Source organism: Anas platyrhynchos, chromosome 8 (genome assembly GCF_047663525.1).
Source record: "Anas platyrhynchos isolate ZD024472 breed Pekin duck chromosome 8, IASCAAS_PekinDuck_T2T, whole genome shotgun sequence".
Lineage (NCBI taxonomy): Eukaryota > Metazoa > Chordata > Aves > Anseriformes > Anatidae > Anas > Anas platyrhynchos.
The window spans coordinates 34685041-34712797 of record NC_092594.1 but is presented as its reverse complement, the minus strand read 5'-3'; the positions used below and the strand labels follow the sequence as shown (position 1 = coordinate 34712797).

Genomic DNA, 27757 nt, shown 5'->3' with positions numbered 1-27757 from the left:
TTTTATTTTTGCTCCAGGAAGGAAATTATTTTCTCAAATTTGTCTTTCTCAAGATGAAATTTTTGATGCACTTACTATTCCAGTTGTGATGGTCACAGTTACCTATTTTCCATTTCAGCATAACAAGTGGGGTATGAGGGAGGCAAATTGGGCTGGAAATTCAACAGCACAGTACTTTTGGTGAAAGTGTTAAGAAAAATCAGTGCAACCAATCTGAAGAGAGCCCATAAATTGAAAATCCTATTGCTTATTAATAAAAAAACAAAAACTGTTCTCAAATGTTTTGTTAATAAGAAAAAAAAAAAAAAAAAAAGAAAAAAAAAGAGCCAAACCAAAACATATTGGATGCTTTTGTAATAATTAATTTGTAGTATATATTTTTGCTTTGCTTTGCTTTATTTTGCTATATCTTATCTTTGCCATGTTTTATTTATTATTAATTAATCCAGCTTTGCCAAAGACCTTGAATCTCAAGCTCAAATTCTAGCAAACCACTGTGGAGATCTAAAATTACCAGCTTCTCCCTGCAGCCATGGAGCCAAGATGAAGATCTACTTTACCTCTTACAACGTTCTTAGTGGCAATAGGAACACAAAGACTATTCCTCTCTTCTTGTATATATCAGTTGTAAGTCTTTTGTATTCATTCTCATTCCCTATCCAGCCATATTTTAATTAATGAAATCAAAAGACCATCTACTAAAATAAACCAGACTTAAAGAGGGAAGAAAGTCAAAACAAACACGTACTGTTTACTTCCTTTGCATTGATTTGCCAAGAAATGAGCTCCACATCCAACATTATCGATTCACGTCAGAAATATTAACCTCTCTCTCTCACATCAGCATGAAAAGCAGCATCTGGATCGAAAGGACGAGGGGGGACAGGCATGCAACGAAATGAAAGCAGCGTGCTGTTTCTGCATGGCTTGGCAGATACCTTCACCCCCACAGGTTGTGTTTATGCCCCGTCCATCAATAGCACAGATGGAAATGTGACATTCAAGGTCTCACATTTGGTTGTGGTTCTGGTCCCCGGCGGAGAGGCGATGGGGAGCGCGGTGTGCTCTCCAGAAAGGGCCGCCCGGAGCCGCATCTGGAGTTCCTGGCTCCAAATGCTGAAAGACGTGGTACCATATTGAGCACAAATAATGCAACGCAGCTGTCATCTCTCATTGACCATGGCCTTAGTCTGGAGCTCGGATTTTGTGGCCATCACAGCAACATGCAACGGCTGCTGATGTGGATGGATTTGTAAGGGAAGGGAACATCATTAGACTGTCCTCAGAGCTGGTGAGGACACACAGAGGTGTCCAGTTTGGGAATCCCTGACACCAGCTGCAGCTCTGCACACAAACACCTCCAGCCTTTTGGAACACTTCGTGTGAAACTCGTTATTACTGAAAAAGGAGTTTTCCCCAAACCAGAAGATTCAGAGAGAAAGTACCATTTTCAATCATGAGAAACTTTGCTTTCAAAACTTTTCTTTGTTTTCTTTAAAACAAAGACAAGCTAGGGGCCAGGCAACCTCGGGTTTTTAGAAAATAGAAGTTTTATAAGCTTTTTTTCCTCCCTGCCTTTAACTGATGGCTGTTCCTCTTTCATCTCTGCCCCACCTTCCCTTCATCACTGCATGCACTGACAGGCTGTTTGGCTAGTGGTTTTTTGTTTCTTTTTTTCCTTTTCCTTTGACATCTTCACAGAATTTCTCCAACCTCTGCAATGCACAGAAAACCGTGTGAACCCCTGCAGGATCCACCTTCTACTGCGATGCCACCCTGGGAAATGGGCAGCTTGAGGGTCTGCAATTTTTCTTCACAAAATCCTGTTTTCAACCAGCTCTGCAGCTATTATGCACAGATCTTGCAACACTGCTGGATTTCAGCAGCGCCCTTTGTTATCCCTGTGCTTGCCGACGAACAAAGAGGGAACTGGATGGCTTCTGCAAAGGGGAGTGGGACGCTGGCTCCCCGTTTGCTGCTTCAGATCTGAAGCTGCTAACAATGAACAATGGCAACGCGCTGACTCCCTGTTGCTTTCACACTCCATGTGGTGCATGAATGGGGCCAAGGGCATGGACATGGCTCTGGGACAGGGTATTTTGGTTTCCTGCCTTTTTTGTCCAGCACACAGCAGAAGCCAGAGCATCCACGGGGATATTCCCTTGCTACACTTGGTGGCATCTCCCCCCTCAAGGGCTATTTGCTTGCTGACAATAGCAAGAACATTAAACAGACACCAAGGAAGGGAGCAATGTGCAAACGTCCCATTAACTCCATCCAGCAAGCAAACTGCAGCACAACACCGCTTCCACTGCACCTCGGGCTCTGCACCTCGTGCTTCAGAAGCCAGAATTGACCAGAGAGGGGTCCCAGCTGGCCCCTGGGCATGGGCTTAGTGACCTCAGTACTGTCCCCAGGAGCACATATCCCCTTGGCCAAGCCACCAGCAGCTCCTCAGAGTTCCCTGGCATCCAAACGGGTGGACTTAAGCACCACGACTTACTGGTGGCCTTTCCACTTGGGGTTAAAACCTATTGTCAGTCTGAACATTTGCAGCCCTGTGGATAAACACACGACTGCCCGGAGCCAAGCATTAAATCCACGCTCACATGCAGAATAAATAAAGAATTAAACGTGGTGCATAAATAAATACAAATGTTAAGCGGCATGGAAACTAACACAGCCCTCTCTGTGTCCTGCTGCTGGAGGGGCCTCGGTGAATGAGCCCGCCCCAGCTCAGCTCCGTGCCTGGCTGCTGCAATCAAAGCCCAAACTTGCTACTTTTTTTTTTTTTTTCCTTTTTCCCAGACCTGGTCCCTAAATTCCCACTTTACATGGCTGATGGAGGTCAGCACAAATAGCGCGGAGCCAGGTGTGATGGGTTTGTGCAGAAAGGAAGCCAACTACAACGTCCTCTCGTTCTGTGAGTCTAACACTTGGGTACAGTCATAATGAAAAATGCTGACTCCCTGAAATTTCTTCCAGATTATAAAACACACAATGATTTCCCTGGGTTTCTTTAGACTTATCCCATATCCACTGGGATGTTTATTTCTTCACTGTTCTTTTTTCATTTTCTTTTCCACTTTTCCTTTCACTCCCTTGACTCCAAGCCAGGGTGTCAGCTACAAATGCAGGATACAGCTTTTCATAAATGTCTTTCAAGTACCAGCCTTCCAAACAGAAATGTCCTCCCAAAAACTACAGCAAGCAAGCAACTAGACAACATCGGACCCCTCTCCGATCTCACACCCATCATATCCAGAGCTAACACAATGCACTTCAGCAGCAGTTATTTCTGATTTACTTCTGTGCGCGCTGAATCAAAATCAAGTCCTTCTTGTTAACGAGGGTGGCTAGGCTGCTTTCCTTGCTGGTGCACTCAACTGAGAATGGGAAACGTGTTCCTGGGACTGCAGAAGGCAGCTGTGCCTGGGAATGGATATGAAGATCTCATTCTCATGGTGCACTCGGGAGCTGCTCATCCACGGACACACCTTGAATGATGCATGGCAGATGCGCCCCATGACGGGCAGCCACATAGTTTTTTTCAGTGTGATAGGCCACTGTAAAGAAAGACACGGGGACTTTGACTTTTCCCTTATGATATTTTGCCTCTGAAACTGAAGCAAAAAATAGACAAGAATGAACTACAGCTCCTCGGCATGGCACAGGACACCATGCAGGAACAGGCCTGCGCAATTCTACACATTGCATTTTTTCAGCCAACTCTTAAAGCCCATGTTGCTCTTTAAAAGATCTCTTTAGCTCTTTAGCTCATCTTTGCTGAGGGTTTGGCACACAAGGCTGGTGGCCATCGCCTCAGCCACCCTCTCACAGTGCTGTCATACAGGTCACCAGTGCAGTGTAAGGAGAGGGTCGCACACTTCTAGGAGGGCTTCCTACTCACCCAAGTGGTACTGAGATATGGCTCGTACCTGGGCCTAGGCTATAAAATGGACTTCAAGTGACAAAGGGATCTGGAGGTGAATTTGTTCTCTAGTCTCTTGCAAATGTAGCCCTTACACACTCTGTTCATGACATGGTTGAACTCCAAAGGCAACAGGGCTGGGTGTAGGCCTCCAACACGCTCTGTGAAGGCCCCATGGCCAGGAGAGCTGGAAGAGCCTTTGGAGACATAGCTGAGGGTCTGTGAAGTGATGAGGAAGCCCTGCTGCCTCTGCCCTTGATTCCTTTTCCTTCCAAACCCCCTTGTACCACTTTAGCACCCCCAAATCCTCACCACACAGGCACTGCTGAGGAACCCCTTCGTTCTGCGTCAAGACAGTTGTGGATCTCAGCTGTGAAATTCTGGTTTTCAGCCATTCTGAGGATGACTTTTGTACCAATTAGCTATCAGATCTGTCTCCATTTCCCTAATTGCCTATGAATTTCACAGGGAGCAACATGAAAACGATTAGTGGTCAGATAGTCATGGCAGATTCAGAACACATTTCCAACTGAAAGAATTATTAACTAGGGTTTGTTCATGGTGACATCCAAGCTCCACTAATCACTTCCCAAACACTCAAGAAGGGATTATGTCTATTTAGAGGCAGCCAAATTTCAAGGGTGCAATAGCTCACAATTAGGGTGGGGGTTTTTGGACCATGCTTTTAACTACATCCTGGGCATAGGCTTTAATAAATCTGTAACATGATAATAACTTAATAAGACGAACTTCCTATTAATTGCAAAGCAGCACATGAGGGCCGCAGGTGTTATCAGATCCCACGTCTCCGTAGGAGGAAAGGAGGCTTTCCAAGGGTTGCTGGATGCTGTGCAATTTCCAGCATGCAAGGCTGTGTTGTGCACTGCATGCTACAGACCAAGAAAAGGCCAAGCTTCCTCACTGGAACAGGGTCTCTGTTTACTGATTTCATAACTCCAGCTGGACCTCTTTTGGCAAGGGAGAGGGTTTTTATGAGGGAAAATGCCATAAATCTGCCGTCACTAAAGGACATCAGACACCATGTGGCATGTTCATGATATCACCAGTGTGCACCAGTTTTAAAACAGAGGTTTTAGCCATAAAGCTGCCAACCAGGAAAATCACATATGAGAGCAACGCTGAACTTTTAGCAGTGAAACATCCCTTTGAAAACCCTTCCTCTTCCTGCTCCTTCTCAACCCCAAAGCTTTGGAGAGATAGAGAAGGGGAAAGTGAGGGGTATATGCTTCAAAGTCCCATGATAAACATCCCAGGATTAAAACAAAGCCAAACTTCATGTCCTGTTTCTGAGCAGAAACAGCTGTCACTCAGAGAAAGCGTTTGCTTAATGATGAGGGAGACACAAAAACATAAACCCCTTCCTTAAAGTTAAAGAAAGGGCACAGATCTGTTTCATAACGCTCGTTTTGCCCTGCCTCGAGTCAAAAAGCAAGAGAAAGCAGTGCAATATGCCAGGTAGGAGCCGGAGACGGAAATCTAGCGGGATAAGTGTGAGCTACAAAGCCATAAATTGCTTGCCTTAACTGCCTGTGACAATTGGTAGCAGACAAAAGTTATATATCTTCGGCAAGCGTTTCTGCAGTATGCAGCTATCCGTTCTGCTCCAGTGGCTGCGGCCTTTCCGACCACCTTCTTGCGAGAGCTTTTCTCTGCGTATCGAGGAAATGCTCCAGGCTTGGAGGAGAGGGAGGCAGCCAGAGCCCACTGAAACCCTCTGCCATGGACTATAGCAAACGAAGGCAAAACATAAGAAGCCTCGGGGGACTCCGAGCTCCACGAGGCAGAGATTTTGTGCATTGATACCTGCAGACAAAATCCTGATTGTAGACACCAGTTCAGTGCCAGAACACTTCTCCGCTAAGAGACTTTAAATTTATGCTTCTAGTAGGGTTGAGAAGTTCACAGAAAGGTCATATTTGTCTACTTCTTTGCGCTGTAATGCAATACCTCTCCCAGTGATTTTAATTAGGAGCCTCACAATTAATTTGTTTCCCCATCATATTTGTATTTTTCACTTCTTATCACAAGTAGAAAAAAATACCCTGCTGCAGCTGCTGCCCTCCTTGCCAAAGGACCAACAGAGACCCTTGACATCTGTGAGCAAATGAAGGCTTATTCACCCTGCCCCACTACAGTCTGGGCTTTTGCACACAGATTAAAGATAATTTCAGCAGGCTGCACAATGCCCAAGGATCCTTGATTTCAGAAGTCTTGCCTTGTTTGCCCACTGCCTGCTACTGAAGTCCAGCTCATCTGGCCACGTGTGTGTGGAGCAAGCTTTGCACGTGGCATGGGCTGGGGAGCTGGGCGAGAGCAAGAGGGAGAGGTGAGAGGAACTTGAAAATATGGAAATTTTTTATATGGTGCCATAACTGAAATGGACCAGCAGTGATGTTCACATTCCCTCTTGAGGTTGCTGCATGCTGACTGTCTTCTTGTTCAGTGTAAACTTGAAAGTTTGCAGCTCGGAAGATGAAGTTATTCTGGTTGGGAAATTTTCTTCTTCTGGTAATGAAACAAACAGAGGAAAGATATTTCCTATGGGCTTTGCTGGGTGCAGATTAATAGGAATATTCAACCCCTAAAATACATTCAGATTTCTTTCTGTTTTCTCCTATTCAAGGACCAAGTCTTCCAACTTTTCTCAGTTCATGGCTTTGTACAAGGCAAATGGTTAAGAAGATTAGAGGATCTGGCCTTAAATTAGCAAAAAAGTTTCAAAATATTTTTTGGATCCAGTCACAAACTGCATTTTGCACTCTGGCCCTGATGTATAGGCCATAGATATCAAGGGATTTCAAGGAGATTTTAATTAAACCCCACATGCATGCCAAATAGACAGATGCTTTCTGCTCTTGCCACTTTGCATGTACAGCTTGCTGCTTTGGGGTTCACAAACATGCCCATAAATTTGGCTAGCAACATCCTGAGGCCTCCTGGGTGCACACTAGTATCTAAAAACTGCCACACAGTGGTGGTGGCTTGCCCAAGCTTTCCGAGACACATGGGAGAGAAGGAGCTTTGAATTATTTCAAATTGAGCTGATACAACTTTGTCACATCTCCGTTTTTCATCACTCGGTCCTGCCCTGTAAAAGTCTTACTCAGGTTTCTTCGCTTCTCCCAAATGAGTAATGTTGAGCTATACAGGATGCTTGGAAAGCAGCTTTGGATGAAGAACAAGACATTGTCAAAATTATGCAGTACGTGATCCAAATGTCTGAAATGTGGGGGTAGAACAAATAATCCCTTCTCTTACCAAATCCATTCATCTGTTGAGGGCTCATAAAAGGCACAACCTCACTGGCTGCAGGGCAAGTTTTCAGCCCTCTGCATCTACAAAGAGGATAAACCCATGTGAAATCATACAGAAACTCTTGAGAGGTTTCCATGAGGTCACTTTAGAGCTGTCCTCACTGAAGCAGGAGGATGTATGAATTTGAACACTGCCAGCATGTGCCTGGTCACGCCAAATATGAAACACCCTTAACCCTTCCTGGTAAATGGACATTTCTACACTGGGCAATGAAGCAAAGAGCAGACGTGCCTGCTGTTGTCATTGCAGGAAGGCCGGGTAGGTTGGTGTTTGCCATAGCAATCATGGTCTTTCTGTTCCTATTTCAGAAGAATATTTGGTCATCATCAGAAAAAGAAGTCTGAAAGCACTCTGTTGGAAAGTTGAAAGTTGAAGTGCTTTGTTGAAAGCCCTGTTCAGCTGGTATCAGTAAGATTAAACACCAGAAGAAGGTAAATGAACTGGGCACATTCTCTACACTGGATAAAACTGAAGGGAGACCTCCTATTCAAACTCAGGGATTTCTTCTCTTTCTGATGTGTACCTTTCTTGTAGGATCCCAACAGAGATCCAGAGCTGGGAAAATGCAGCATGAATAGCTGGGAGAAGCTCTAAAACAGTCAGACTTTTGGACATCCCTACCTTGAACTGGAACATCATAAGTCCCACGGCCTTTTACAGAGACAGTTCTATTTTATAAACATATGACTAGCTTTCTTGTTTGATGCTTCTGATTATATATCTGGTGAACTGTACAAAGGCTTAATTCCTGACATCTTTAGGAAACATAGGCTCTTTGCCTGAGTGCTCAGACCCCTGCTCTCTCTCCAACCAGCACACTCCAACACCTATGAAACAATCCATTGCTGTCAGCACAGCCCGGAATGGACCACCTAAGCACACCAAGGCATGGTGAATGAGGTTTTTAACACCATATATTTCCATATTTTAGGGATCTGAGGAAGGGAAGAAGACTGAACTTTAGCACCTTCCTAAGGAACCTACGCAGTTTGTTGGCTATCAAGAGTAATACCTGCCATCACGTCACCATTCAGAAGTTTGGAGGTGGAGGGGAGCAGACTGCAGTCACCACCCAGCACCGCTCCTGCAGGCCAACCAACATCAGCCTTCCCAACCTGAAGCTGGAATAATTCAGTCAGCAGCAGAGGCAGTGAGTGCAGACAGCTGGTTGGCTTTCAGGATGAAAGCTGGCTCTTTTCCTTTGGACTAGCCCTTGCCCATTGCTCCACCTGCATGCTCTGCTGCATGTCTTCCAAGTCTTTCTTGAGTCTTGGGTCTTTCACTGTGTACTGCCCCAGGGGCCCTTAAAAGAGAGGAAACCACTGCCAGAAATATAACAAGCCAGCAGACAAATATCAAGGTGTCAATGCAGAGAAAAAAGAGCCGAGGAGAACAAAACACAGCATTGTGACCCAAGTCGAGCCTGCTCTAACTTGAACCAGTACATGCAAAAACAGCGTGTTGATGTTGTTATGCATGCTGATAAATATCAAAGGCCAGATGCAAGTACCGAATATTGTAGGGTCTAGTTCGCAGCACAGTACTTCATACATTCAGGATACATTCAGCCTTCCACCATCTGAGACAATGAAGATTAATGATTATCCACACAAAGTAAAAATGCACATGATGCCTACTATTTCTGGACCCCCACACTGGGATCCCACAGAGCCAGCTGACTCTCTTCAGCTCTGCTCAGCTCTGGTGGTTCCAGGAAGGTTTATTGCCTTGGCCACAACACTCCTCACTCACACGTGGACGTAATGCTCCTGGACACGGGCTACCTCTGGAAGCAGCAGAGCTGCAGGTGTGCAGTGCTGGGCTAATAAGGGCTACATAAATGAGATCATTGTCTCAGTAAGATCCTTTGTTGCCTGTAGCCAAAGAGCTTTTTTAACAGCTACCTCAACAAGTGTGCTTAGGAAAGAATAGGATGGGATGGGATGGGATGGGATGGGATGGGATGGGATGGGATAGGATAGGATAGGATAGGATAGGATAGGATAGGATAGGATAGGATAGGATAGGATAGGATAGGATAGGATAGGATAGGATAGGATAGTTGGGAGGAATCGTCAAAGATCATCTAGTCCAATGGTCTGGCCTCTTCTTCAGGGCTAACCAAAAGTTAAAGCATATTAATGAGGGCGTTGTCCAAATGCTTCTTGAACACCAACAGCCATCATCTCAGCCATCTTCATGACAGAAGGTCATATAGTTGCAAGTATGCATTGAGAAAGAACTCAATGTGAAGGGCTAATTTGAGTTAGAGCAGCAATCCGAAGGAGTACCTGATAATTGCAGAAGCAAAATGGGTTGCTCTGACACAGAATAAAGACAAGGAGATGGAAGGAACTTGCTCATCTAAAGAAAGCATTGCTGAAGATAACATTCTCAAAGGAAAAGCCCATTAGGAGAACCTAATGGGTTCACTGCCAATCAGCAATAAGGCAATTTTCCTGCCTAGGGAAAACTCTGAACTTGTAACCTCCAGGCTCAGCTAGTAAGCAAATGTTTGCACAAAAAGCACAATAACAATTGTTTTAAGCAAAGATGTAGCAATCTACATGGAACTTTGAGTAGCAGATAAAATTTGTTCCTAACCACTGTGGTTCACAAGACTTCAGATCTATTGTAACCACTTTATGACCATGAAAAATGTCATGTTGTCACTTTGCTAAGCCCTGCAGTCATATTCTAAAAGCACAACCCACCACTTGACTTGAAGGAAATATCTTGTAAGCTTTGGCACTGTGAGGTACATGACACATATCCTGACTCAGAGAAGATGGTGACACACATATTCACCAACCAGTCTACTACAATATAGCGAACAATCTGACAAAGTATTTTGGTCTTGCTTTTTTTTTCTTTTTTTTTTTTTTTTTTTTCAAATATCCAGGCCTGAAAATGCACCTACTGAATGGTTCTTCCAAACCATCCACTCCCAAAGCAACATTCAAGCAAAAAGAAAGCAACGTGGCACCCTAATAAATGATATCCTGATACTTGCAGCAGAATTGGTCTGTTTGGCTAACCGAGGGGCGACACGGGACAACAAATACAGTGTTTTGCTGTGGGTAAGGGAGCATCCAAGCAAAATTTTACCAGTGCAGCAAGAATTAACCGGTCTGCATTAGTGGCTTCAATAAGTGCAAATTGAGTACAAGGAAAATACAGAATATTTGAAAGCAAATTAGTCTCAATCAAACACAAATCTAAATTTTGTAGTGTTGGCCAAACTCTCTCAAGCTTATCAATGCTGATGGTGCACATTTCTTCTCACAGAGTGCTACAAATCATTTAGCAGTTTCAGAAAGAGACAGCATTACAGTTGTGTAATACTACTGCTTCATCCTGCCTCGCCAAACTTCCCTCATCTTTCACCCTCATTTTAAAGAGCTTCCAAAGACTTGTTTCTTTGAGCTCTCTTAATACTCCTTCCCCAGCAGTACAGAAATACCAGGGCTGGGGAGTTGTTTTAAAAGCCTTCAGGTTGGGATGAGGTTTGAGGTTCAGCATCTGAAAGTGAAGCAAACACATCAGCATCTCAGGTATTTATTGGGTGGACAGGGAGATCATTTGTCAGCAAACTCTCGTTTGAATGTATGCTACGGAGCAGCAACTTTAGACATATGCCTAAGAAGACTGCTATTTCTGTCCTTGAGTGATTACCAGCACCAGTGGTCATCCAGTGAGCTGGGAACGCTGCAAGACCTTGAAAGGCAACGTAAAGGGGAAAAAAACACCACTTTTGGAAAAGGTGTGAGTGAATTTTCAGATTTAGCTTTTCAAGTCAAACCCCATTGAACCACAGGACAGATTTCCCTGTGTAAATCTTCTGAGGTCCCCTAACTGGTAACTTCATCCCTTCTGGGATGCCCTGTGTTAGAGAAGGGAGTAAGCTGTGGCAAGCACGCTCCCATTCTGCATGGGCTCAACGCAATACAGTCAAGCTTCTTAGACAATAGATAATAAATAAATAACAACTAACTAAATAAAAATACATGCTGAGATTTCTCACAAATGTCTGCTCTGTTTAGCAGTAGGCAGTAAAGTGTAAAGCACTATTTAGCAGTAAAATAAGGACCAAACACCAGTGAACAATGTCTACGCTCTCTAGTGAAATGCTTTTCTGTAAGTTGCATTACATGCATGATAAACTGAATCAGCTCTGAATTCCTGCCCCAACTGGATACGAGGCAGGGGAGTAATTAAAACAGCATAAAACAGTAGACCATGTCAAGAGTAATCAAAATTTACAAGCTCAATAGATAAAGATTGTTTTTTTTCCCAGAAGCTAAGAGTAAAGCTATCAGAGCATTATAGGACAGCTACGAAAATCTAAGCCTTCCCTCTTATTTTACAGAAGACAGCAGCAGATTTATTCAGAACTACCAAACATACAGCGCGCTGCCCCGGCCGCGTTGGCAGATGGCCCATTCACCACGAAAAAAAATCGCACAAAGATTTCAGTGTACGGAGCCCCAGACCGCGATGGTGTGAACTGGAGAAGCACCGGGGACCGAGCAGGGGCAGGAACTCGTTAAGACCGGTGGGTCCCTGGGCTGTATCGCAGCAAGCGAACTGCTCAGATGGACAAATAAAAGCTCGTGAGAACGAGCCTCTGTCTCCGTTTAATATATTTGTTCTAAGGCGAAGTTGCACAAACTGTCCCTCTGCTGCCTTCTTAGAGGTGCCGAAGCCAGCCCAGATAAACCAATGCTATTAACGGGGTAAAAGGAACATTTGCTGCATTTATTGCTGGCTTCTATTACGCAAATTAAGTCTTATGAAAGTCAGCATCATGCTGAGGATATAAGATATCAAATGAAGCCAGCCTGAGAAACAGGATTTTCCTAAAACCAGATTTTTCAATTTTGAGGTTTTCAATAAGAACAAGTTTTGTTTTGTTGCTTTAATTAAAAATTCCGTTTTAATAAGGATTCTTTTTCTTCTGGGGAAAAAAAAAAAAAAAAAAGCCCAAAACATAAACCAGAATGAAACTTTGCAGTGGAAAAACACAGAGCAGATCTATCTCGTGTGTTCTTGCTCCTTCTTTGATTCCTGGTCACATACATCCCAGGAGAACATCTTCCACATTTCAAGGCAGGCAAATTTGAACAAGGGGGAAGGCACAAGGCACGAGCTGGCTGAGACATGGAGCATGAACAACCACGGGAACTTGGTTGTGTTTTGTCCTCATGTCCTGATGTCGAGTAGATGCTTTTCCAGAGGTGATCCTGCACTAACACGCAAATAGTTGGTCTCCATACTAGGGTAACCAGTGAAATGCAACAGATTGAGGATGCCAACCTAGAAGATCACCTTGGAGACCTCCATGCCCTTCTCACGTAGGACGGGGCTCAGCTGGAGGAGGTTGCCTTAGCCCCATCCTAAGCTCATGGTGCCACCAGCTCCAGGTCCCAGGGGCCACACCGGCAGCAGGAGCTACAGAAAGACCCTTCCATGCCGAGCTGCCAGGGCCTCCATTCAACCAGCCCTGTGTCTGTGTTGCAGTAGCACCTAGTGGCCAGGGCTATGAAAACACGGAGGAAGCATTCCTGCCAAAAAAACTAAATACGGTTAAGCTAAAACAAGAAACAACAGGTGGACGTAAGTGACTGATGCAGCCAGCACAAGGTAACTCAAGTTGACACTAAAGGCCTAACTCTCATGTGAAAGCGAGAGTAAAAATAATTTACATCCTGTGCTTGCTGGCTCGGGAGACCTTAGCATAAATGAGAATCCAGTCCTAAATGCTCAATGGGATCCAGGCTTCAAGAAGGATTTCAGTTAGAGAAGGGGCCTGGGCTCTACTTTGCAGTGTGTGAACAGCTGAATGGGCAATTCATATTATTTTAAGAAATGTCATGATGGGTTTTGTTTCATTTTGCTTTTTTTTTCCCCTTTAATAAGTTCACTCCACTTATTAGGCTGTAACCAGGGGACCTGTAAAGCCTGCTGAGCTAAGATCAGCACTAATCATCCCACCAGAAACATGCAGTGGAGAACTGAGAATGCAGAAGGACGAGGTGTTGTTGAAGACCATGAATCGTGCATGGTGAGCTACCTCTGGGAAAAATATCCACTGTTGTATCCCTCCTAAAAACAGGGCGGGTGCTGGTTCTTAGGTACTGGCAGTACATCTGCCTGGTTCAGGAAAGCACAATCTCAAAGCAAACTGAGGTAGAAGAGAGCATCATGACAGTAGTGTCTCTGATGGCTAAACGTTCCTTTGCCTTTTTATTGTTTGGACAGAGCAGGGGGAAATAAATGTCACCCAGAATTGCATGGATGCAGGTACTGAAGCCACTTCTCTGCGTCATCTTAAAGCTGTCTTGCTGAACAAGACTGGGCTGAAGAATCAGAAAGATCTCCAAGACACGGCTCATTTCATACCATTAGCTCAGTCTCTGCTCTTCTGGCTTGCTGTCTGGATGCTGTCTGGATCAAGCAGCTGCCGTTGGGGTGGGGAAAGCAAACAATTTGCATTCATACTCTGTCCCTCTGGAAGAAAGGGAAGGAGCCACTTTCAAACCCAGACTCAGGAACTGCTACCGAGAGGAGAACAGCTGCAGCCAGTGACAAGAAAAGTCATCACTCCTTGTCCTGCCACGCATCTGCCTTGTCCTGCCAGGCATCAGCCTGTAGCAAGAGGGATTCTAGGTCTTTCAAACCCAACAAACAGATTGTGTAGCAATTCTCTTTCACAGACAAGATCAGTAAAAAGAATTGATGACAGGGACTTGGAGAAGGAAAAATAGTCACCGTCATGGGCAGTTCTACTGGAGAGGGATGATCTAGGCTAAAATGCAGAGATTGCCTCAGTCCTGGGCCTCAGCAGATCCTAAAAGGGGGTTGTGTAAAACAGCCCATCACTGGGATGGCTGGAAAATGTATTCCAGGAATTACTGCAAGAATCTGCTCCTCCTTTGCTCTGGTTACCTTCTTCCAGTAGAAAGAACAGGAAAAAAATGGAGAGGGAGAAGGAAAAAACTCTCTTTATTGTAGGAGCACACTGTATTAAGATTTATTTTATTTTTTTTTTTGTTAGTAATGAGAAAAATGGTCAGAGGGAAAAAGAGCTCATTTCTGTCATCTGCTGCCACCATCTGCAAACCTGGCTGCAACATCTCTGAAAGTCTGAATTAAATCCACCCATTTCTCTTCTACCTGCCCTTGTTCCCAGTACGGTGATCAATATGAGCAAGCAACAGGAAAGCTAGCATGGGACTAAGGACCTAAAAGGGCCAACATGGACACAAATTTTGCTGTTGTTGCTATCATCAGCCTGCCCCACCAAGTAAATCATTTTTCCTCCACTTCTCCTTCTGTTGCTTGGCTAATTTAGCTCCTCCTCTGTGCAGGGTTGTATTACTTTAGAAAGACAGTGCTGGACAGAACTTGGTAGCCCAGGGGCTACGAGTGAACAGAGCACGGGGCTATACATGAGCAGAGCCTATCATTGCCTGATGATCAAGGCTTCCTGATGTGTGAGCTGGCCTGTTGCAGAGTGTGGAGGCTGAGAAAGAAAGCAGAGCTCACATAACACTGTGAATGTCCAGCCTGCACCGAATCCTCCAGCAGAGGCTGCAACACAAATGCAAGTAACACAGCATACTTTTTCTTGCCCTACTGGTTCCAGCTTGGACTGGGACCAGATGTACCAATTTTCAAGAAGAAAGGCTGCCCGTGCTATTCTTGGTACAGCTTGAAGCAGCAAGCACCCCAAATCCTATTTAATACAGTGCCTAGATGCCACAGACCTATTTATCCGAGTTCTCTCGCTTGGTTTTTCAAGCTCAGCTGGTTCCGATAACCATCTGACCTCCAAGGCCCAATTCAATCATAACCCTGTCTCCCACCCTTCGCAACTGCACCCATCACTAATGTTTTCCTTCTGGAAATGTGTTTCTTTTTATGCCTAAAGATTGTCTTGCAAATAAAGTTTACACGAACGAAGTGCAGACACTTAAAATTTTGACTTAAACAGCGTTGCATTTTTGGTACTGAGATACAGCTCATTTAACATTTTCCAAGCTTCAGAGGCATCCTGGCATTTGAGATTAGCAAGATGGGCACTGGTGCTACTGACAGATGTTTGGTAAATTGTTTGCATAGCTGGAGATAAGGGATTTACTACCCAGAATATCTGTGAACATATGAGGAGATACAAACATATCAAAGTTGCACAGAGAACTCATCCTCCCTTGGACTTTAGTCTTAGAGGAAACAATTTTACTACATTCTTGCTGAATGCAGTGTAAATACTATTTGTTGGGGAGTTATGTCTTTGAAATGACCTTTTACGGGCTCCTACAAAGAGGTCATACATACATACATTCGCATTATACCCTGCTGATCTGTAAAACTCAATATACTGAGCAAGGCAGAGTGTTTTTACTCATACTTAGCTCTGAATATAACATCTTACCTTGCCGTCCCGTTATTTGCAGTTCTGGTGGGTAAGGTCACTGAAAAAATTGTCATTCATGGAGAAGACAGCCTCTTGACAGATCTGAAAGGTCAGATTACTAAACATCTTTTTTTTCCCTCTGTCTTCACCAGCAAATCTTCCTCCTAGACCTCTGTACAAATAAGAATTGCTTGGGAAAAAGGGGACATGGAACAGGAGCAGCGAGGTAGAGGTAACGTGGGGAAGGTATAAATATTCACCTCCATGGAGATGGATGGTTTTCAGCTGAGGGTACAGGAAGAGACAGGTTATATGACTCTGAGGCCACTGTTTATTATCTGCAAAAGAGGACAGTGATTAGGGGGAGACCAGGAAAAGGCTGATATTACCCCCATCTATAAGAAAGGTGGGAGAAGGATCTTGGACAGCTGCTTTCTCTCTATTCCTGGAAGGACCACGGAGTACATCCACTGGAGTTCGCTTCCACACATGGGAAGGACTAGAAGACAAACAGGGAACAGCCAACACAGATTTACTGAGGGCACACGGCCAGTCTGATCGCAGTGCTCACCTCTGGAGGCCCCCTCCAACCAACCTCTGCGAGATTCAGACAGGCACATCCACTGACCAAGAAACCGTGCTAGGAAGCATGAAGGCAAAAGCACGGTGGGACAGAGCCCTTCAGATTCTAGCTAGAAGTGCTTCATATGTCCCTAAATCCCTCATACATAAACAGGACAGGACAGAGGTAATCCCAGTGCAAGGGGTGGGTGGGACCTTGCCTAAGGAGGAACTGGTCACCTGGCTCATTAATGGTAATGAAGACAGCGAGCTCTGAAGTCCCTTCTGCCTTGCTGTCCCCACAGAAACCTGGACTTGACAGCTTACTGGAAATAAACTTACTAACCTGTGAGATCTCTGCTAATAGAGACATGAGATGAATAATTTACTACACTGAGAACCAATGCCAGACTGGCTTTCATGGTAAATAAAAACAGTTCTTTGTCATTAAAAGGAGGACCGGCTCTTTGGCAGGGCCTGGTGACAAAGCAAAATGCCACGTGGGAGCAGACAGCCCTCAGAGGCTAAACGTGTCTGCTCCAACGTGCCTGAGAAGAAACCTGGTGTTCAGCTAAAAAAAAAAAAGCCAAAGAAACCAGTGACCCTCAGGGCCGAGCAGCCCCACTTTTCAAAGAGGCACCTTGGTTTGCAAGGCTGGTGCCCAGGAGATCCCAGCCACACTTTTGGCACTTCATTTTGTCCTCGTCGGGCAGGACGGCCGCCCAGCAGCCCTGCCTCTGCTTCGGGCCTCCCTTCCCACTCCCCCACCCCCTGTTGTTACTGAGCAGGGCTTTTCTGTTTCGTCTCACTTCGCTTTTATTATGGCAAAGCCCTATAAAACTATCAAGTAGAGCTGGCTGAAACACAGCCTTTCCAGCGCATTGAGAACATAGGGCTTAAAAAATACATATATAATTTGGTTTTGATCCAAACTGAACAGAAACTTCTTACAGTTCTTTTTTTTTTTTTTTTTTTTTTGGGAAAAGAGAGCAATTTCCAGGAAGCCAGAAGCTCCCCAGGCCCTGCTGAGCCTCCCGGTGAAATGCACGTCAAAGCTTGTCAGCTCCAGCGGGCAGCTGCGCAGCTCCAGCACCCCTGGCCCTGGGGCAAATCCACCAGGTGCATGCGGTGCGGAGCCAGGGATTTGTACGCATTGTGCTCCTCCTGTCCCGGATGGGATCTGCCAGGAGCACAGGTGGCTTTCCTCAAGCCTTCTTCCTCAGGCATCGCGAAAGGCAACCATGCTCAGCACCGTTCCAGCAAAGCGAGCCAAGCTCAAGGAACGATGTTTCATGGGAACGCTTCTGACGGGCTCCGTTCTCTGGGATAAGCCTTCAAAGAAGGAGTTTGCTGGCTGATGTAGGGTTTTTATTGCATGGGTATCTGATCCGTCTGCACCGTGACTGCCTTGCATGAGCGTCCAGTCTCAGGGATCCTCTCCTATTTAAGCTGGCTGCCAACAAATACGACTCCACGCGGCAATGTCAAGACGACCACCACCCCATCAGCGCTAATGGTTACTGGGGTGATGTCAGTGGATGACAATTTTGAACATCTAAGCTGCTGTCTTTAAAAGCAGGAGATCCTGGTACCATTTTATGACCTCGCTGGGTGTATCTTCCCTTCATGTGCTTTAGGCCCAGCGATGAAAACATCCATAAATTGTTTGGATGTCTTTTAAACAGATTCTTCTGAGACAGCCCATATGGATATGACAAGCTGGCGAACCATGCAGCGTGCTACAGCTTGGCATCACGCCGGCAGCTCCTTCCCATAAAATGGGCAGCTTTTAGACCCATACAATCGCACTTAAACCAGCTTTTTATCTCATTTGTTCTGCGTCATAACTCTTCCTCCAAGCACTATAAAACACTGTGGCAATACCACGCAGTAGAGGCCAGCCACACATTTTAGAGTCATCTGCCTGGTTCTCACCCTTTTTAAATCAATATTTCATGACAAATATCTGCTCTCTGCAGATTTATTTTTAATGCCACTCTTCCTCCACATCCACCCCGGAGCCCTTGAGGAGGCGCATCCGTGCCCTGAGTTCATTTTCCCATGACAACATTGCCACCACTTCCAGCCACTCCGTGCCTGTTGAGGGCTCGGGCTGCAGGTGCAGCTCTGGTGCTCCCAGCCATCTGGAAATGGGACCTAAAGGGACATGTAGGATTCTCCCTGCCCAGGAGATCCCCGTGGACCCTCACGTGACACTTCACATTGATAGGCAAACAAAGCAACCAACTCCAGGAGAACGTCTGCCATGTGGGCTGCAAAAATGGACAGTGATGCAGCCAGATCAGTATCTCTAGGCCACCTTTTCCCTTCATTTACGTGAAAGAAAAGCCAGAAATGCCAAATTTCCATATTCACCCTGCTCAGTTCAGCCCCACAGCAAACTCAAGAGCAAACCAGGACTAGCTGTATGTCCCACCTAGCACCTGAAAGTGCAGGTTCCCTCTGCTCAGTAGATGTTGCCCATCACAGGACCTCAAGAGTTAAAGTACCCAGATAAGCATTAACCTCCCGAGAGAGAGGGAGAAAGACATCTGCTTTTTATTTCTGTATCCCAGCATCTCTGTGCGCCGGTTTTGAAATGTCTGCATTCCATATAAAACAGAGAGAAGTCCTCATAATTTATGCAACGATACACCAACGCATTAAAAGGGTTATATTTTACTCTAATGAGAGGTAAGGTATCGTTTCCTTCACATAAGGAAGGAAGAGTTGTTGTAATAAATGCCAAATGGGCACCTCTTAATTCCTGTAAGGGCAAGGAGATTATGACAGAAAAGACTTCAAGTTCCAGCTACCTGTTAAACAAATCTTTACCAAAAGATATTGAGGTATTGACCTTCATGGACATCTTGGGAACTAAAAGATGTCAATTTACTTGAATAGGGTTTAGCAGGAGAAAGGCATGCCTGAAACCCCACTGCTTTCCTGAGGAACTCTTTGAAAAGAAATCCAAATGGAGTAGAAGAAAAGAGCCAGTCCTGACAGACAACTCGCTATTAATGAGTTTTATTCTTTTTTTTGACTTTCCCAGCAAAATGAAGTGAGAGCTCAGATGTAGATTTGCTCACACAACTCCTTCTCTCACCAACTGGTACTAAGTGCGTGCTTCTTGGAAGGGCCCACGAGGCCTGCAACATCGGCATGGCAAGAAAATCCTCTCGTGGCCATGTAAAACCCACACCTAGAAGCTGCTCTGTCTTTTGGAGGATTCATGCTGTTATGAGAGAGTAGAAGTATGAGTCCAACTTTGTTTTTCCTTCCTGGAGGTCCTTTGTCCTCCGTCGACAGGAGGGAGATACACACAAGTCTCATGAACTGGTGGCTATGAAATTGCAGAAAATCTGTTCAAATATAAATGGTAGGAGAGGCTACAGGTGAAGGAGAGCAATCAAAGAGCAGCAGAAATGTAGGAGAGGATGTTTTGTTCTTTGGATGACTCCCCACTGGGAGAATATAACTTTTAGACAGCAAGAAGAAATGGAGATCGTCATTTCTCCTGCAGGGCTAAGCTGCTTTTAGCCACTGATGGGGCATGTACAGAAACAAAGGAAAAAAGGCATGTTTGACGGGTGTATGGAGAGGGGAGAAACCAAATGAAGTGGAAATTGCCTTAAAACATACCCTGATCGTGCTGCAGATTCTGCCACAGCCTCTCCGTGTAAGGCAGAGTTCATATATATGAGCATTTAAGTAAGTTACCACAAGAAGGACTCTAATTTATGAATTTCTGCGTGATTTATACTGACCCACAAAGGCAGAGTTAAATAACTAAAGGCCAACGTACCCAAGAATTTCATTCTAGAAACACTTTTAAAATACTAAAATAAGGAAATAAAGGCAAGATGAAATTCCAGTTCCACTCTGAGAGACTGTCTTAGAGATCACTATAAAGGTCCATTCAGCCAAAGATCACACTTGCATTGCAGGAAGTCCTCTTTATGCACTGTTAATTACTTCAACAATCTATAAAATTAATGGCTAAATGAACCACATTTATAGAGATTATATTTCAGATATTATTTACATTTAACAGAATATCCTTTGTTGGTAATTACGAGATTTATGAACTGCTTGGAACAAAATGGACACACCCCAGGGAACCTGCTCCAGCCCCACAAACGCACCACAGACGCGCGTACACATCGCTCATTCAGGCTGATGCTGCAGAACTGCACCGAGGGAGAGGCTGTTCGCTGCCCTTTGCAGCTTTCCTGAAGCCTGCACTTTGTGCTCTTGCAGAGCAGGCAAGCTGGCACACTCACTGTCCCGAGCTGAACACCTCCAAGACACAGATCGGGGCTGCTCCAACATGCTGAAGGACACTTCTTTCCCTGCCAAACTCCAGAGACCGAGGTGAGACACATCTCCAACTTTGCCTAAGAGTTCTGCTACCTGCAGACAACGTCTTCAGTCTAAAATATTAATTTTTAAAAGAAAAAAAAAATCAGCATCCTTTTTTACTAGAAATTTCCATTTTAGTGACCATTTATGCTGTCATGGCTAACTTCACAGCTCTGACAAGCTAGAAGGGAAAGGGAAATCTTTCCAACTTAAAATTATGGGGAAAAAAAATGTAGTATCACGCATTTGTCAAGATACTTGTCACCACACCCAGCCCCCTGTCAGTCAGAATTTCCTGGGGACAAGACTGTTGCCTCGTTTCACTTGGGGGGAACTGAGGCATGGAGCACCCTGCCCAAGGTCAAAGGGGAGGTCTGTCCCCGGGGTCTTGTGGCTTCACACATGCAGTGGTCTGGTTCAGCCTTCCTCTTTGTTTATATGCAAGTTTGGAGGAGACTGAGCTTGTTTTCCCTACCTCCCCTGTGTGAATGCAGCATCACCCTCCTGCACAGCCATGGCTCCTCTTACCCCACTAGTCCCCAGGGAGGCTACACACAGATTAAGGGAGAATCAAAGGAGCCAGGCAGAGGGCAGGCAGGTACAAGCAATGTCACAGGTCAGCTCTGCCCCTCGCTGAAGACCTTCTTCCTCGGTGCAGCTCTGCAAGCCCACTGCCAGCCACCTGGGGAGGTAGGGGAGATAAAAGGCACGGCTGGCTCGCTTTGATCCACAGACCAAGCCCCAAAATGAGCTCTCACTTTCCTCCGCAGTAGTGCTGAGTGGGCAGCTCACAACAGGTGATTTATGGCCCCCTTTCACCTTTCTCCCTGCCGATGGTATGTTCGTGGAGATTGGCCTGAATGCAACACGTGAGGTTTGGATATTAGCATCAGAGAGCTTTGCCACGTAGTTGTGACCAGTCACAGCATCCATGTTGTGTTTGGTTTTGTTTCTATTTGGGGGAGCTGCCAAATTACTTGAAAATACATACTTGCCTCGTCAGCTTTTAAATTTGGTTTCCAAATGTAGCTATGTGACCTTGAAATTAGCATTCAGAGGGCTTCCAGAGCAGTGAAAGTAGCACTGGGGTATTAGCAGAAAGTTAACCCCAAATGGGCACAGCTGAAGCAAAATTAAGTAAAAAATTGGGATACCACAGCATCATTGAGAAATGCCAGCTTTTCTTTCATTTTAAGTATTTCTATAGCCCTGTCTACACTAAAATCATCAGACTATCACCTGTGTCAAATCCATTTGAATATGAAAGCTTGAACTAGCTCCCTGGCTGGTGGTGCTGATGGTCACATACATGCCTTGAGAGCTCAGTGGGTCAAGGTGTTAGGCCCTTGAATCAGGAGCAGGTTTGGAGAATCAGGCAGAGACACATCTTTGGGAGGCTAAGAGGGCAGCCCAGCCCTTGGCTGGGGGGAAGAAGGAGACAACCGCCCAGGTGCCCCGGTGTCCAGGGCTCACATCACCAGCAGGACCAGTCACCCACTTCGTTTTGCAGAAATCTGTAGCAAAGATGAGTGAAGAAAGATCTCATGACACACAAGAGAGAAAGCCACTTTACATTTAGCTCCTTTTTTTTAATCGAGAAAATTTCATCCTGTCAGCCTGAAATCTCCCGAGGAACTTCTTCCAGTATCTCTTCCCCCATCTGTGACACAGAAGTAAATCTTCCTCTTCCTTAAGTCTCTCTTCTCTTGACTCCTTTCATACATTCCTTCACTTGGAGACCCAGGCTCTCATCCAATCCAGGCCTCTTTTCATGCCAGACTGTTCAGGAAGACTTCTCTGCCCTTAGAAAAATGCTGAATTTCCCTCTCTTCTCTTCTCCTTGCTTACTTTTTCAGACCAAGCCCCCACCTTCCTGTTGGAGCTATTCATTTTCCCCGTTGCCACACTCCACGTAGGTTCCTGTTTCCCTTCTGCTGCATTCAGGTTTCCACCTGCCAGATTCAATCTTCCCCTTTCTGACAAGTTTATTTAGACTCTTCTTACACTTTACCCATATTACCCACCCCCCTTTTTTTGGCTGGTATTTTCCAGATTGGACAAACTACCCATTTCTTTCATTTCAAACACAGACAGGCATTTCACATGCTTTATATAAACCTGCGTGCACGTGCCTGAGTTTGTATTAATATAAGTGCAGATACAAGCCAAAGCTTGTATTTCCAAGCAGGAGCAGAAGTACAACAATAAATTTCCCCTTTTCATATCCACTTAACTGTAACCCCATTTAAAGAACAGTAATTTATAGAGTGAACACAGAAACCAACTCCATTTTTCCTCACATGATAGGAAAGTGGGCAAAGGGAGAAATACAATTCCTGCATTCCCAGGGAATTTTCAAGGGCTTTCTGGGGACAAAGTGCCATGGAGAAACATGACCCACACACCATGCCTTGCCTGAGGGCTACTCGTGTGAATGAGAGCTTTTCTAACTCCTTCAGTGGCCCAGGACCCCTCTCTGAACACCAGGACTAGACCCTGCAATGTCCAAATGTCCTTTCAGCCCTGCTGGCTCTCCTCGCCGTGGCCAGGATCCAGTGAGGCAGACAAGCTGCTCTCCCACCAGTTTGCAAACCCTACGCAGGCTGTGTCCTGCACACCAAGATCCACTTCTGACAGGCATTTTAAAGAGCTCGCTTTGAAACAGCAGGTAAAGTCTGTTGCCATTAGCCATTTTTAAGAGCACACAAGGCTTTAAAACAACAGTCAAAGGAAAGAATAATTAAAGACATAAGTATACATGAGAACTGGGATGGAGTACAACGTGGATTTGCCAAAGATAGATATCTAATTCAGCTGGCTTCTTTGCTAGAGATTTCCTAGAGGACATGCAAGGAATCCTATTGGTCTGGACTTCAATAAAGTATGTCATATAGGGCCCCATGGAAAATGGCTCTTTACAGGAGAAAATGGGAATTTGTACAAGATCTGAGAAGTATGTGAAGTAGGGATGTGTATGAAAGGCAACACATTATGTGAAAAGGAAATTGCTGGCTAAAAGGAGTGACTGTTGGAGTTCTTCGGCATTGGGTCTTAGAAATTTGTCTTGCAGGGTTCTCTCATTAATGACCATGGCATGTAATGAAAGAAATGTGCTAATGAAACTTGCTGATCAACCCAGTTTCGAAGATACTGTAAAGGGGGAGGAGAGCAAGAAGGTTAACACAAAGCGGATGATCTTGAGACCAGAAGTCACAGAAAATGCACACAGATTCGAGGTGCAAGGTGTGAGGCAATGTATCACTGCAACTTCACACGAGTGGAAGGACCCAGACACACCAAACGCCACGTCCTGCAGACAGAGGGAAGCGGTAACACTATTGTATGGGAGTGTTGTGGCCAACTGGATGCAAGCAAAGTAAATTCATGGTGCAACGTATGAAAGGAAGGACACTGGGAAGAGCAGGAGCAGAAAGCACTTTCCGCAGAAGAAACCAGAAGAGGATGGCCTGCTTACAAGAAGACTGCAGTCTTCAAACATTTTTGGTGATAAAAAAGGAGGAGAGTGAAAGCCAAAAAAAAAAAAAAAAAAGCACAAATCATGTAAGGGCTGAGGGGAAATTTGGGCTGCAAATGAGAAGGTTAAGGGACAGCCTTGCACAATGAAAACACAGGCAAACAGCCCTTAGCTGATTTAAGGATGGAGCTTGAACAACTGGAGAATGTTTATGGGATTTTGTTCTCTATGATAGTGCCCTGGCCGGCCAACTAATTTGCAGCAGTTCAGTACTCAATCTGATTTAAATACCAAAACTTTCCCAAACTAAGTGTTCTGCCCTCTCTTTGTTAATCGTCTCCTCCCCAAAGCAGACCTCCAAAAGAGAGGAAAGGCCTCCCTCCCAGGGTGAGACCAACGGGATTTTGTGCTTCTCGAGCCCACGCCCATCATTACCAATACACTAAATGAGCAGGCGAGTTACTGAGGCAGAGGAAACAGTAGTAAGCCACAATCGCTCTGCCTGGGTAATGAAAGATGACTGATGAATTATTGCGTCCCAAATCAGATGTGGTTTAAAGGAAGCGATGGGGTTGAAGCACGCGGGCCAGAAAACCTCCAGGAGTGTCTTGTTCTGCCTGGGAATAACAATAATTTTGACCAGACAAAAGCTCTAACAGGCTGTTAAACTGAAAGATGCTTGTTTGGATCATCAGCCCACCAGTGAGGGACCAGAGCCTCCTGCCACCGATAGCAGCCTTCAGTGCTGGCCTTCGCAGCCAGCTCAACCCAGCCACTATCTGAGTGCTCCCCTCCTGTTAGAAATGTCCCTTGCTAAAGGGACATTAATGGTAAAGGAGCAGCTTTGGGGCTGTCACCCAAAGGATGAGCAGGCTGGGAATTCAGACCCTTCGCAGACCTTTTCAAAGGCCCTGCAAGCCACTGACAAAAGGGCTCAACAGCAGGGACCAAGCGGGGGCTCTGCCTGCAGGTTTGTGAGGCTGCTGAAAGAGCCAGGTGAGGGTCATCCAGGGAAGGTGGCAGCAAATATAAGCCCCCCCGAAAGCCACATTAACAGCAGCAAGGTGTTACAAGCCGAAGTGAGAAGTGCTGCGAAAGGAAGCGGTAAGGAGCCAAAGCCGGGTGAGGTTTCCACAGAACAAGCCCCAGTCCCCATCTTTCCACGATTTGACTTCTCAGAGGGAAACGGCCTGTTTTTTTCTGTTTTTAAAGAAAAACCATCCCCTGCAGTGAACGCAGCCCAAATATCCTAGCATCCTGTTATTGTATCCGATCCAGGAAGTGAAACCGAGGCCCTGGGCCTGTAATTGGGGCCACATGGACGGCCCGACACCCGCGCTGAACCACTGGCTTCAGCAGCACCCTGAGGGCCGAACCGAGGTGCCCGGGCTGCCTCATGGCCCCTTGGCCATGACCGAGGGCAGGCAGGGCTGCCTCCTTGCCTCAGCTCCCCATCTGAAAACCAGAGGTGCTTTCATGCCCTTTTGCCCAGCTCTCGTCTGCTTAGATGCTCTTCAGGGCAGGGAACGTGTTCCCTAAATGATGTGAAGGGGACCCCGATTTCGGCCAAGGCAACCGAGTGCTACGGTAATAATACATATAATAAAGATTCACGTTATATAAATTACTATAATCAAGAATCAGTGGCTATTCTGCCGCAGAGTCCCAACGCCTGGTGTTTTCATGTTTTTGCTTTTGGAACAGACTAATCACTTTCACATCATAAACAAATAATGGTTTTAATAGATTCCACATTTATGGAACTTTTACAGCTAGCATGCAGCAAAGCTCTTGTCCTCCACAGGCTTTCTTCTTTTTTCCTTTTTATTTTTTTTTATTTTTTCTTTTGCTGAAATAGCAAAATATATTCTGCAGCAAATTAAGTGCGATTCACGTGGCATTTTGTATGAACACACTGTGGATGTGGCCTATGAAACAAGCTTTGTTTGGTTTCTGTAGCCCCTATGTTCCTTTTTTTTTTATACTTATAATTCTCAATATGTTTTCGCTGCAGTTTCATGTAGGGAACAACAGGGGAGCCTTTCTCTGTCTCACATAACACCTATGAATCCCCATCGATGCCAGAGCAGATGGGGAGGAGCTGGGCCATCCAGAGGGGCTTCCAGCCTGCTCGAGGGCAGAGTAATGAGAGCACAAGCTGACTCTCTTGAAGTGACGGCATGAGTAATCTTTCACAGACAAGTTCAACTCCCAATGAACCTTTAGGACCCATAAATTAATGTCTGCTTTCCCCAGGCTACTGGGTCTTCCCCTCTCATGCTCCTTCCCGTGCCAGCCTCAGGCAGTGACCGAGAGCAGCTGCTGAGAGCACGTTGCACAGAGAAAATCCCTTCTCCTCCTGGGGACTTCCCATGGCCAAGGTGGCATCGCTGTGTGCAAGCTCAGCACCACCGCTGAGCTCCCCCATCACTTCTTTTTCGCTGCATTCGGCATCTGTGCATCCGTTTGAAAAAGTCTGCTCCCTGCCGAAAGGCTCAGCTTATAGCAGCTCAGCCCAGAGAAAGCCTCTGCTGGATGATTTTGCTCATCAAGCCCAGAAATCCTGGCTATGGAACTGCTGCTGCTGTGAAAAGAAAAAAAAAAAAAAAAAAAAAGAAAGAAAGAAAAAAAAAGGAAAAAAGAAAAAAAACAGCATTTTGAGTCACGTGTGCCTAACATAAAACACACTGGGCTGAGAGGCCCAGAGAAAGGTGGTGGAGACAAGATTAATGGTTTTAACTGGGAGTGAAATCCAGTAATTAAGTAGTGACCCATGACACTTGAGAAGCAGTAACAGTTTGTTGACCACAAGAATGATTGCTCAGAGCGCCTTCTTAATGTTGTAAATGTGAAAATGATTTACAGCACAACCAACAGGGAAAAAAAAGCAAGCTAGCAAGCAGACACGATTGACATTAGTAATTGTTCCTGACTGCATACATATGTGGAGGTAAGAAAGTAGAAATACTTTCGGTGTGTAGCATGGTAGCAATATATCAAAATTACTAACAGCAAAGGACTCAAACTCCTTGAGCCGAGATGATTAAAAAGCATGCAAACACCATTCATAACACTGAAACAAACAAGGAGCCTGAAAGGGATGAAGGCGCTGTTTTGGTTTTCAGCAGGGCATGTTCACCTTAAATCCGGAGCTGCGAGCCTACCGGAGCCTGGTGGACAGAGTTAAAAACAAATGATTAATATCCAGGATAAGGCGCAGTGCACAAGCTGCTGTGCTTCTGAAGTAGGAAGACTCTCGGGGGGGTTCAGCAGCATCCAAAAGCCTGAGTCGGGTCAGACTCAGCAAGTTGGTCTGACTGGAAGTCAGGAGAGAAGAAGCAAAGTGCAAAGGACACAACATGTGAACTGTGCTCACCTGCATGCAAGGACGGTGAAGTCCAGCCTAGCAGTGGCACTTTTGTTATCTCAAGAAAAGGAACAGTTACCAGGGTGCCCAGGCTTCCTCTTTGTGTGTGAAATAGGAAGACAAATGAGTCTTCTTCCCCTTGGCTTCAGCGTGCCCTGGTGATGGTCTTGTACAGCACGGACCAGGTCTGGCAGTCTCAATGAGCAGGGTGAAGGCTTCTTTTTCACCCCATTCTTCTGTGCTAATACTAGGGAAAATAAAAAGGGGTTGGGATGTCCAGGTGTAAAGAGCCAGAGATCCGTTCTG

The 27757-nt window shown here is 45.4% G+C and overlaps 1 long non-coding RNA gene across 2 annotated transcripts in view; it reads right to left on the bottom strand.

Moving 5' to 3' along the window:
* LOC106017510 (uncharacterized) overlaps positions 1-27757 on the bottom strand; it is a 290171-nt gene that overhangs the window by 173616 nt on the left and 88798 nt on the right. The gene's annotated exons all lie outside the window — the stretch shown is intronic.